We start from the raw sequence: 11,345 nt of genomic DNA on the forward strand, positions 1-11,345 counted from the left end.
AACTATGAGAAATAAGAGCTGAGAGAAAAAATCAAACTGAAATAACTGAAATACTTTGTAGAGAGAACCAACCGACTGTTTTCCGAACTTTCATCTTAAATAATTAACAAGCCAGTTTTAGTCTATTAATTAAATTTCGCCCCTCCACTTCTCCACTCTTTTGACCAGAAAACTTTTATGAAACACTTCTTTTTCTCTGTCAGCCTTCAAATTATAACACAATATTTTATGAAAAAAATCTTTCAAATTATTAAATGTCTTTTAATTTTTTCTTTTTACACATATTTAGTTAGACTTTCAATAAGGGTCATTAAGAATCCGTCACAAATTTTCTTCTATAATTTTCTTTTGTAATATTATTTTTTACAAATTATTTTTATTGTTTTTTAAACGTGTTAAGACAGCTTACCTATTTGTTTTAATATTTAAAGTTTTTTGCAATTTTCATTAGCTACTTATTTCGAGAAATTTTATTATTGATTTCCATTAAGTAGTGATGAGTAAATGCAAAATCCAGTTATACACCGGCCCGAAAAATTTAATTTTTTTTATACTCATTTAGTTAAACTTTCAACAATTCTTCTATAATTTTCTTGTGTAATAGTATTTTTTATAAATTCTCTTTATTGTTTTTTAATCGTATTAAGACAGCTTACATATTTGTTTTTATATTTACAATTTTTTTGCAACTTTCATTAGCTACTTATTTCGAGAAATGATATTATTGATTTCCACTAAGTAGTGACCTTGTTTATATATTCTTAAAGTTGGTCAACCTCTCGACAAAATGTGCTGCCTCTGGTGAACAAATCGTAAAGCTTTATAGGAATGAAGCATGTGATTAGGGGCGGAGTCAAAAATATCGATTATTTGCGGTATTTCCCTCAGAGTAATGTAATAATATAGCTCGGATTTTTGCGAACTATAATAGGGCTCAGCTGATTAAGAAATTTAAACAAAACTATTATTTCATTGTTGATTTTCGATTATTTTTGCTGTTATTTTAAGGATTCTAAACCGTATTTAACAAAGAAATAACAATTTTCAATATGTTGGTACATTAATGCTAATTACTGGTAATTATTAATATTTAAAAAAAGTTACATACACTTACTTTATTTCGATTTGACCCAGGGCTATAAAATTTTATTTCATTCTTCGATCATTTTATTCTAAATTGAGATTTTACGAATTTAAGATAAATGTTTTTTTCAAAACAAAACGTTTATACAATCTTGATTAATTTTTTTCTCAATTAAAAATAAAACTTGGCACTTGTTTCAATAATATTATTTGACATTTAAATAAATATTATGTACTTAATACACCATTTAAATCTTTATTACACGAAATAAATCTTTCTTAGCGTAAAACATGGTCAGAGTCAAGTTTGCTTTAACTTTGTACCATATGAAAAAAAAACGGCGTCCAGTTGGCAGGGAAATGACGATCGACGACATTTCCCACATAAATGTACATATAAAATGACAGCGATCTTCATTTCATAGCCATCGCTGACGCCGTTTATTTTCGATCAAGAATTATAAAAACTAAAAATATCATTATGTTTTAACTCACAAAGCCCGTTAAACCATAAAACTTTCTAGTATATTGTTTTATTAGGAGTAAAAATGACACTTTTCGTGGCGAGACTGTAGGTTTGACATACAGCCGAAGCACAAAAGTCATTTTACTCCGAATAGAACATGCTATTTTTTTCAAACGCCACAAATAATGTTTTAAACAATTTCAAACGTTCCAAATAATATAAAAATATTTAAAACTCATACCTTGTAAGTAATTATCATAATACAAAAAAAACAAGGTATGATATTGCGCAGGTTGGTCACCACGTCACAGGTGATAAACGGCAATGTTGGTTGGCAAGCTCCACGCGCCAATTTCAAATTTTCAAACAGATGACACATAATAAATGTGTATAATGTGTCATAACTTTTCAAATGTCCAGCTCGATGATTTTACATAACTTTAGGGGTTATTAAATTCTTCCCTATTTTAGGTCTTTTTTTATTAGTGGCAATTGAACAATACGGATATTTTGTTGTATGGCATATGACGTTACAGGCGATATGCGCAAACTGAACGAAATTGGAGACGCTATCGACCATACCTTGTTTTCAAGTTTTTTTTTTGTACCATGAGTAATTATATATCGAGAAACTATGGTTACGGCTCGTTGAATTTGAGACTTATGTCATTTTAATAATATATTTTCATACTTTTATGCTTAGGCGTAAAGTGCTTTACTTTTATGCCTAGGCGTTAAAATGACTTTTTTATATTGTCAATCACGTCGCAAAAATTAATACTTTTGTGACGTTTGAAAAAAAAAATAATATTTTGAAACGTAACTAAGTAACTGGTATATTTTTCTGCCACAACAAAGTTATTATACAGTGATAACGTACGACGTTTTGTTTACATCTTCAACAAGGTGGTACTAAGGGTTTGATATTTAAGAAAAATGTGGGTCGATTTCGGCATAATTGGGGACGGGCTACAGAATAACGTCCTCGACGTTTCGACCCGATTTCTCTAAATGGACAAAATCATCAGGATTTTTCTTTATTATGGGTTGATTGGAACCAAACTAGGCACGTGGATAGAGGTATCCGAATGGAGTCCCCAGACGGACAGACGAACAGACGGTCATTGTAATACCAATTTTGTGAAAGAGAATCATGTTATTTATTCCTTTTTAATTTGTTACTTTTTCAAGAATGTCCTTCCGTTTCACTTCAAAAAAATTGTGCACACGCAATTTTTTTCTTTATTACTTACAAATAAATTTAGTTGACAACGATAAGGAAAGGTAATGCCATAAAGCCAACCTGGCAATTGAACGGAAGTTTATATCTATAATAACTTTTATCGAGTCGCAGGAAATAAAAAAAATAAGATGGACAGAAGAGTAAAGGCCGCTGTTGCCGACTGACTTTTTCCCGATAAAAGTACGAAAGTATGGCCCTATAAATTACGAAATGACCAATGTCCGACATATAGTGGCCATAAATTCATTTAAACAACTTTAGTGGTTCTTGCGGCCGAAAATTTATCGTACCTTGGGGATGCGGATGGCGATGGAGATACAGCAAATGGGTTGCGGGAGGGAGACGGGAGAGAATTTACTGTCAGTGTGGTAAATTCGTTTTAAGTAGTTACTTTAACTATTGCTCGAATGCGCCTGGCCATCGCATAGACCGTCTGGTCAGTATGAAATACGTTTTTCGAGATGCGGGTATAGTATATTTCAAATTTCTAATGTAATAGCTATGATATACCATGTGTATCAATAATTATTCAACAACAACAATAATAGTGAGCATATAGTGAAAAACATGAAATATACATACAGGGTAGCCCATCGAAAATGTTCCGCAAGCCATAACGGCCAGGGTAATTTTTTTTTTCAGGAAATTCAAAAACACGTCAATTTTGTTTGTGAGGGGGACAACTTTTGCCCCAAAAATGATTGCAAAATCTTCAACCCTCTAAGCGGGGGTGTCACCCCCCAACTTTTTTCAAATGGGAAGGGGTGTCAAGTATCGCCTCAATGAAAAGAGCTTTCTATTCTTTATAATTCCCTGCTTCGTTTTTGAAAATCGGTTGAGTCATTCAGAAAATATGAAGGATTGAAATTTGAAAAGTTTATGTAAACATTTATCAGAGTAAATGATAAGGATACATTCCTTCGACTAATTTGCTATTTTTTCTTACTATTTCTAGATGTTTACGCTATTTTTTCACTTGCCACAAGGTTGAACGATCAGGTGTGATAGTTGCTAGATAGCTGTTCTGCGACTTGTGTGTTGAAGTTCTTCTCAATATCGTTAAACTTTTTAACAATTATGGTATACTCACTCTGCAGAAGAAGTGGAACTAATCGAACTTTATTTTAAAAATAGTGAATGTGGCAATCGGGTTGCGCAGATATTCAATGAACTCCATCCTGACACCTTTATGGCAAAATTGTTCGCGAGTTAGTAGCATAATTTCGCGAAACTGGTTCCGTTATGAATAAAAAGAGGCAGAGGGAAAATCCTGTAGTAAATGAAGCTATGGAGGTATTCGTATTGGACCAAGTTGCCATGGATAGTACGTTGAGTACAAGAAAATTAGCCAATGAGACCGGCGTGAATCGTACAAGTGTCCAAAGAATATTAAAAAACACAAGTTCCACCCGTACAAAATTCAGTTGGTACAAAAAAGAACTCAACGAAGACGATTTTGATCGTCGCTTGCAATTTTGTGAAACTATGAGTGAACGAGTGGCGAATGATAATAATTTCCTATGTAATGTGTGTTTTTCGGATGAGTGTATTTTCTTTTTGAACGGTGTAGTTAATCGGCACAACTCTTGGTACTGGGCTGAGGACAATCCCAGGGTTTTTCACGAGGTGCACACACAAAACCCTCAGAAATTGAACGTGTGGGCTGGTATTTTGAAATTCTATTGTAGGTCAGTTTAACGATATTGAGAATAACTTCAACGCACAAGTCACAGAACAGCTATCTAGCAACTACTGCACCTGATCGTTCAACCTTGTGGCAAGTGAAAAAATGAGTAAACATCTAGAAATAATAAGAAAAAACAGCAAATTGGTCGAACGAATTTATTCTTATAAGTGTTTAAATAAACTTTTCAAATTTCAATTCTTCATATTGTTTCAATGACTCGACCGATTTTCAAAAACGAAGCGGGGAAATATAGAGAATAGAAAGCTCTTTTCATTGCGGCGCCACTTGACCACCCTTCCCATTTGAAAAAAGTTGGGGGACGACACCCCCGCTTAGAGGGTTGAAGATTTTGCAATAATTTTTGGGGCGAAAGTTGTCCCCTTCACAAACAAAATTGACGTGTTTTAGGATTTTATGAAAAAAAATATCCTGGCCGTTATACCTTGCGGAACGTTTTCGATGGGCCACCCTGTATATTATACTACGAAAAACGGACACCTTGAAATTTTGATGTATTTTAAGTTTAATATATTTTGTTCTAATGGGCCGATTTTGATGATTTTTAAGCAATTGTGACGACTTTTCTGTCGTTACCCAAATAGAATGAAAAAAGAATCCGTTGCTCAGGGTTAGAGGAAAGCTGGGTTCGTAGGTAAGGCTTCTGACTCACAGTGACTTTCCAACGTTGTCAAAAAATAAAAAAAATTATAACATATATAGGCTGCAGAGATTTTAATATTGATGTTAAGAATTCAAATAGGTATGGTCAAAGACAGTGAAAAGGGCGCCACTTACTTTGTTTATGAGAGTGGTAAAGTAAGAAACAAAAAAGAAAAATACGATATCACAACATAGCTAAAATAAAGTAATCAACAGCATTAAGGGTCTATTATGTTTATCAGGAATAAAAGTCAGAAATAACTATCCTACATTAAACATTTATTGAAAACGAACACAAGTATCATCAATTAGTCACAGTGATGCCAATTTTTAAATAGATTTGAATTTAGTAACTGTATTCTTTGAACTAAGTAAGCTACTTAATAAAAACAGGTGAAATTTATGTATGTCTCAATACGATGATGTTTCGAAACATGTAGTGTACAAAAACCTTTAAAATGAATACGTGTTAATAATTTTCATATAAAATATCATAGCTAAGTATGAGTGTACTGTACGAATCAAATTATAACTTATAACGTTAAATTAAAAATAATTTTGACTACAATATGTGGGATAAATAGTGATAATTTACCAGGTTATTAAATCTGTTGCCTCAAAAATTATAAAATAAAAGCGTACCTTGTGTATCAAACTTAAGACTTATCTGTACATAGTTTCTTATGATGTAAACAGGTAGTTAGGTATTCTCCAGACTAACAGAAGTGGATGCAGATGACTATGGCAGGAGAAGTCTTCGATATCAGCCAAAAGAAACGATTGTAATGTCAGGAACACTGTCTTAAGGTCTGCATAGGTCCATACAAAATGAAAGTGGGTGAAACATACAATAATTACTGCATTATTACTGCATACCATGTGGTAATTACTGAGTACCATGTGGTAGTTACTGAGTACCATGTGGTAGTTACTAAGTACCATGTGGTAGTTCTGAGTACCATGTGGTAGTTTTTTTTTAGAATGAGTGGGAGGGGGGTTAATCACTTCGACCTTACAGATCCATTGTGTCCCCCTTTCTTGAATCATAACTCATCATACAGTCCCAGGGCTTTGACAAAAGCCAGTATCTGGGACGGTTTTATAGAGGGTAGTTCTCCATCTCCAATATTAGTCGTACCAAAATTCATGGCATGAATGGTTGTCGTCTCGGCGCACTCAGTGATGAGGTGTACTGGTGTTTCACCATCTTCCCCACAGAATCTGCATTCGCCGTTTCTTCTTAGTTTCAATCTACTGAGGTGTTCATTGAGGAGACAGTGTCCTGTTAAAAACCCCGTGACAATCCGAAGATTGTTCTTACTCAGACCCAACAATCTTGAAGTTCTCAATATAGGGAACACCCCCACGTTTGTGACAAAAACGCGGGCGGAAGTATTAGATTTAACAATCGGGAGTGCTAGTGTAACTAGTTACGTGAAAGATTGGAGGGTCTCAACGGAACCTTCCCTATCAGATCACAGAATCATCGAGTTCAAATTAGGAGGAATCATACTCCAAACTGAAATTCGAAGGAATCCAAGAAAAACCGATTGGGAACTATACCACACCAAGCTCGTAGACAACCTGGACCAAATAGATGCAGGTAGGGCTAGGAACCACCTGTATCTAGAATGGTACGCAAAGGAAGTCAGTGGTGCAATATTGGATGCATATGAATCTAGTTGCCCCACAAGTAAGGGCATACAAAAAAGTAACAACAATCCCTGGTGGAACAAAAAGCTAGACAATCTTAGATCGGAGGTTCGACGACTCTTCAACAGAGCCAAACCCAGCGGCGAATGGCAGCTCTACGCCGAGAAATTAACTGAGTATAATAAGAAGATTAGAAGGGCAAAGCGGTCTGACTTCAGATGCTTTTGCGAAAACATCACTTCAACTACTTATGCAGCTAGGCTACACAAAGCTATGGCCAAGAGTGGGCCCATCCCCAACATGGCACTTAAGAAACCTGACGGAAGCTACACGGAAGGAGGTGAAGAGAGAGCTAACCTCCTACTTTATACACACTTTCCAGGTAGCATATCTATTGATACGCAAGTAGCTCCGACTGAACCCCACAATCCTTGCAGGGAAGATTGGGAAGTGGCCAAGCTAGTAATAACAGAACAAAAACTGAAATGGGCTATTGACACCTTTCAGCCTTATAAAACAGCAGGAATAGATGGGATTTTTCCTGCCCTTCTAAAGAAGGGTCAGGAAATAGCTACACTCCATCTATTAAACATTACAAGAAGAGCGAAAGTCATCTTCATACCCAAAATAGGCAAAACTGACTGGGCTAGCCCCAAATCAGTTAGGCCTATTAGTCTCACATCGTTCATATTAAAAACGATGGAGAAAGTAGTAGACAACCATATTAGAGTAAATCATCTACAGGTTAAACCACTGCACGATAGTCAGCATGCATATAGAGCGGGCAGATCCACAGAAACTGCTCTGTACCAGTTAACTGAGCTAATACAGGCTAGCCTGGATAGCAAAGAAACAGCACTTTGTGTCTTGTTGGACATTGCAGGGGCGTTTGACAATATACCTCACAAGGTGGTCAAACGATCTCTTGAAACAAGAGGGGTGAACAGTACGATATTTCGCTGGTTTTGGGAAATGCTCTCAACACGAACAGCAGAGGCTGAGATAGGTACCAAAACTATAGTTGTTAAAACAACGCAAGGAACTCCACAAGGTGGAGTGACTTCCCCCCTACTGTGGAGCTTGGTAGTGGATGAACTACTGGAAGAATTAACTCTAGCGGGAATACACTGCATAGGGTACGCAGATGACATAGTCATCATTGCACGGGGAAACATGAAGGCACCCTGTATGATATTATCCAAAGAGGACTCCGCATCGCAGAGAGATGGTGCAAGACTGTCGGGCTGAGTATTAACTCAGATAAAACCGCAGTAGTGCCATTCACCAGAAAGCGAAGTTTGAAAAACTTGAAAAGAATACATCTAGATGGAAAGGAAATACTGCCATTTCAGGAAGTGAAATATTTGGGAATAACCATGGATAGTAAACTTCTCTGGAACAGGCATATTAAGAACATTACCAGCAAAGCCACAAAGGCTCTCATGATATGCAGAAGAATGGCGGGAAATAGGTGGGGCTGCGCCCCTAACATTTTACGCTGGATGTATACCATGATAGTAAGACCCATAATTACTTATGGAGCAGTTGCTTGGTATACAAAACTAGAGCAACGTACAGCAAGGCAAAACCTGTGCAAAGCACAGAGACTTCATGTATCTGCATCACAGGTGCCATGAGAACATGTCCAACAGCAGCAATGGAGGTCATTCTAGACCTAACACCACTGTACATTATCGTCGGTAGTTATGCCAATGCGACAATGATTAGAATGGTCATTGACGGAAACAATACTGGGAGAATTTTTAGGTCAGAGGCTTGGAACACCCTCAAAAAGAAAATTCCACTTCTCCAACTCCCAGTGGATGACATACCAAGAATTTACAATTTTGAGAAATACCTCACTGTAGTATTGAGTAATAAAAAGGATTGGAATAAAGAAACGCTTACTCAGCATATAAAAGACCATACCATCACGTGGTATACTGATGCTTCCAAAACCAAAGCAGGGACTATTTGGGGCGAAAACTGAATACTCCGAACCAATGGGCATCTACCCCAGTGTCCTTCAGGCAGAAATTTGCGCTATCGAAAGATGCGTACAATTTATCTTAGATAGGAACTATCGAAAACAAGAAATTGCCATCCTATCCGATAGTCAAGCAGCACTTAACGCGATCAACTCAGTAACCATCAATTCGAAGTTGGTCAAAGAATGCCTAGAGAAGCTTAACAAATTAGGCAAAGAAAATAAAGTCTTCCTACTCTGGGTGCCTGCTTACCAAGGGATAGAAGGCAATGAAAAAGCAAATGATCTAGCTAGAAAAGGAACGAACACTCCACTAACTGGACCAGAACCGTTCTGTTTTCCAAACGGGAACCAACTGAAAGAGGAACTGAAGAATCTGGAAGACTCCATCCGTAACTTGGAATGGGTATCCTCCAACGGTCTAAGACACTCGAAAAAGTTCCTTAGAACTTATGACCGAGAAAAATCAAAGGTTTTCCTTGAGTAAAAACAATCTTCGGATTGTCACGGGGTTTCTAACAGGACACTGTCTCCTCAACGAACACCTCAGTAGGCTGAAATTGAGAAACAACGGCGAATGCAGATTTTGTGGGGAAAATGGGGAAACACCAGAACACCTTATCACTGAGTGCGCCGAGACGACGACCATTCGTGCCATGAACCTTGGCACGTCTGATGTCGAGGATGGAGAGCTGGCCTCTGTGGAGCCGTCTCAGATACTGGCTTTTCTTAAAGCCCTGAGACTGTATGATGAGTTATAACTCGTTATAACTCAAGAAAGGGGAACACACAATAGATCTATAAGGTCGCGGTGATTAACTCCCCTCTTAAACATTCTACATTCTACTCAGACCCAGGAAGATCTGTGATTTTTCTTGATCATAAGCCCTCAGAAACTTCTTCGAGTGTCCTAGACCATTGCAAGATTTCCATTCCAGGTTGCGGATGGAATCTTCCAAGTTCTTGAGTTCCGCCTTGAGTTGGTTACCACTTGGAAAGCAGAACGGTTCTGGTCCAGTTAGTGGAGTGTTCGCTCCTTTCCTAGCTAGATTATTTGCTTTTTCATTGCCTTCTATCCCTTGGTGAGCAGGCACCCAGTGTAGGAGGACTTTGTTTTCTTTTGCCTAATTTATTCAGCTTCTCTATGCATTCTTTGACCAATTTCGAATTGATTGATACTGAGTTGATCGCCTTTAACGCTGCTTGCGACTATCAGATAAGATGGCTCTTTCTGTTCGATAGTTCCTATCTAAGATAAGTTGTACGCATCTCTCGATAGCGTAGATTTCTGCCTGTAGGATACTAGGGTAAGTGCCCATTGGTTCGGAGTAATTAGCTCTCGGCCCAATCACTCCGATCCCTGTTCCCGTATTGGTTTTGGAAGCATCAGTATACCAAGTTATGGTATGATCTTTTAACTGCTGGGCAAGCGTTTCGCTCTTCCAATCCTTCTTATTGCTCAATACTACATTGACATGTTTGTCAAAGTTGTACGTTCTTGGCATATCGTCCACTGGGAGTTGCAGAAGTGGTATTTCCTTTTTGAGGGTGTTCCAAGCCCCTGATCTGACAATTCTCCCAGTACTAATTCCGTTAGTGACCATTCTAATCATTGTCGCATTGGCATATCTACCAATGACAATGTGCAGTGGTAGTTACTGAGTACCATGTGGTAGTTACTCAATAAATAAAAAATAGTTCTCAGGACAGATACTCAATAAAAAAAACAACTTACGGTCTGAAAATCAGCTTTACATAAATATATTCAAACCATATGCCGATCCAAACCAGTAATTAAATACTTAAATAAACGAAATAAAAAACGGAAATAACTGAAATAGAATTTAGTTAGATAGGGTTATATAAAATGGCGGATAAACTTACGGTGATCATTCCAAGAAGAAACCAAACAAATACGATCTATACTCTGGATTGCATACTTTACAAGGTTTTCAAATTTCCAAATCGGATACCCATGCAATCGAAATCGAAAAGTGGATTCAGAGTGCTTTTCACTGGAAAATTTGTCGGACGCCGAAACACGCGTCTTCTTCAGATCCAAATTCCCAGAAAAAAGACCTTCTTCTCAGTTCTCAGTTTCAGAACCCAACTGTCATAAATGAAGTTTGACATCTAGCGAATAGATGCGCTAATAAAAATTAAATATCAAGACAAGTGAAATGCAATTAAGAAAGTTTGGCATATAGCGAATAGATGGCGCTAATAAACAAGACAAGTGAACTGTAATAAATGAAGTTTGATATCTTTGGCATCTAGCAAATAGATGGCGCCAATACTAAGAAATTTAAATAAAAATAGATTTTTAAATTCAATTTTATTAAAGGAAATAAAAAATGCTACACAATTTGTAGCTAAATTAGTTGACTTTTTATTGTCTTTTTTTAAATTGAAAATGAAAGTTTCCATCTGTCAATTATACGAGGGAAAACAAAGTGTTGATATTTTGGTGAAAGTTTTAGTAGGTTTATTTTTATTGGAGCTTTTGAATAACACAGTAAAGATTTTAACGCAATTTTAACATAGATATATTGGTCCTCATCAACAC

The sequence above is a fragment of the Sitophilus oryzae genome, unplaced genomic scaffold, assembly GCF_002938485.1.
Source record: "Sitophilus oryzae breed Bouriz unplaced genomic scaffold, Soryzae_2.0 scaffold_465_pilon_pilon, whole genome shotgun sequence".
Taxonomy (NCBI): Eukaryota; Metazoa; Arthropoda; class Insecta; order Coleoptera; family Curculionidae; genus Sitophilus; species Sitophilus oryzae.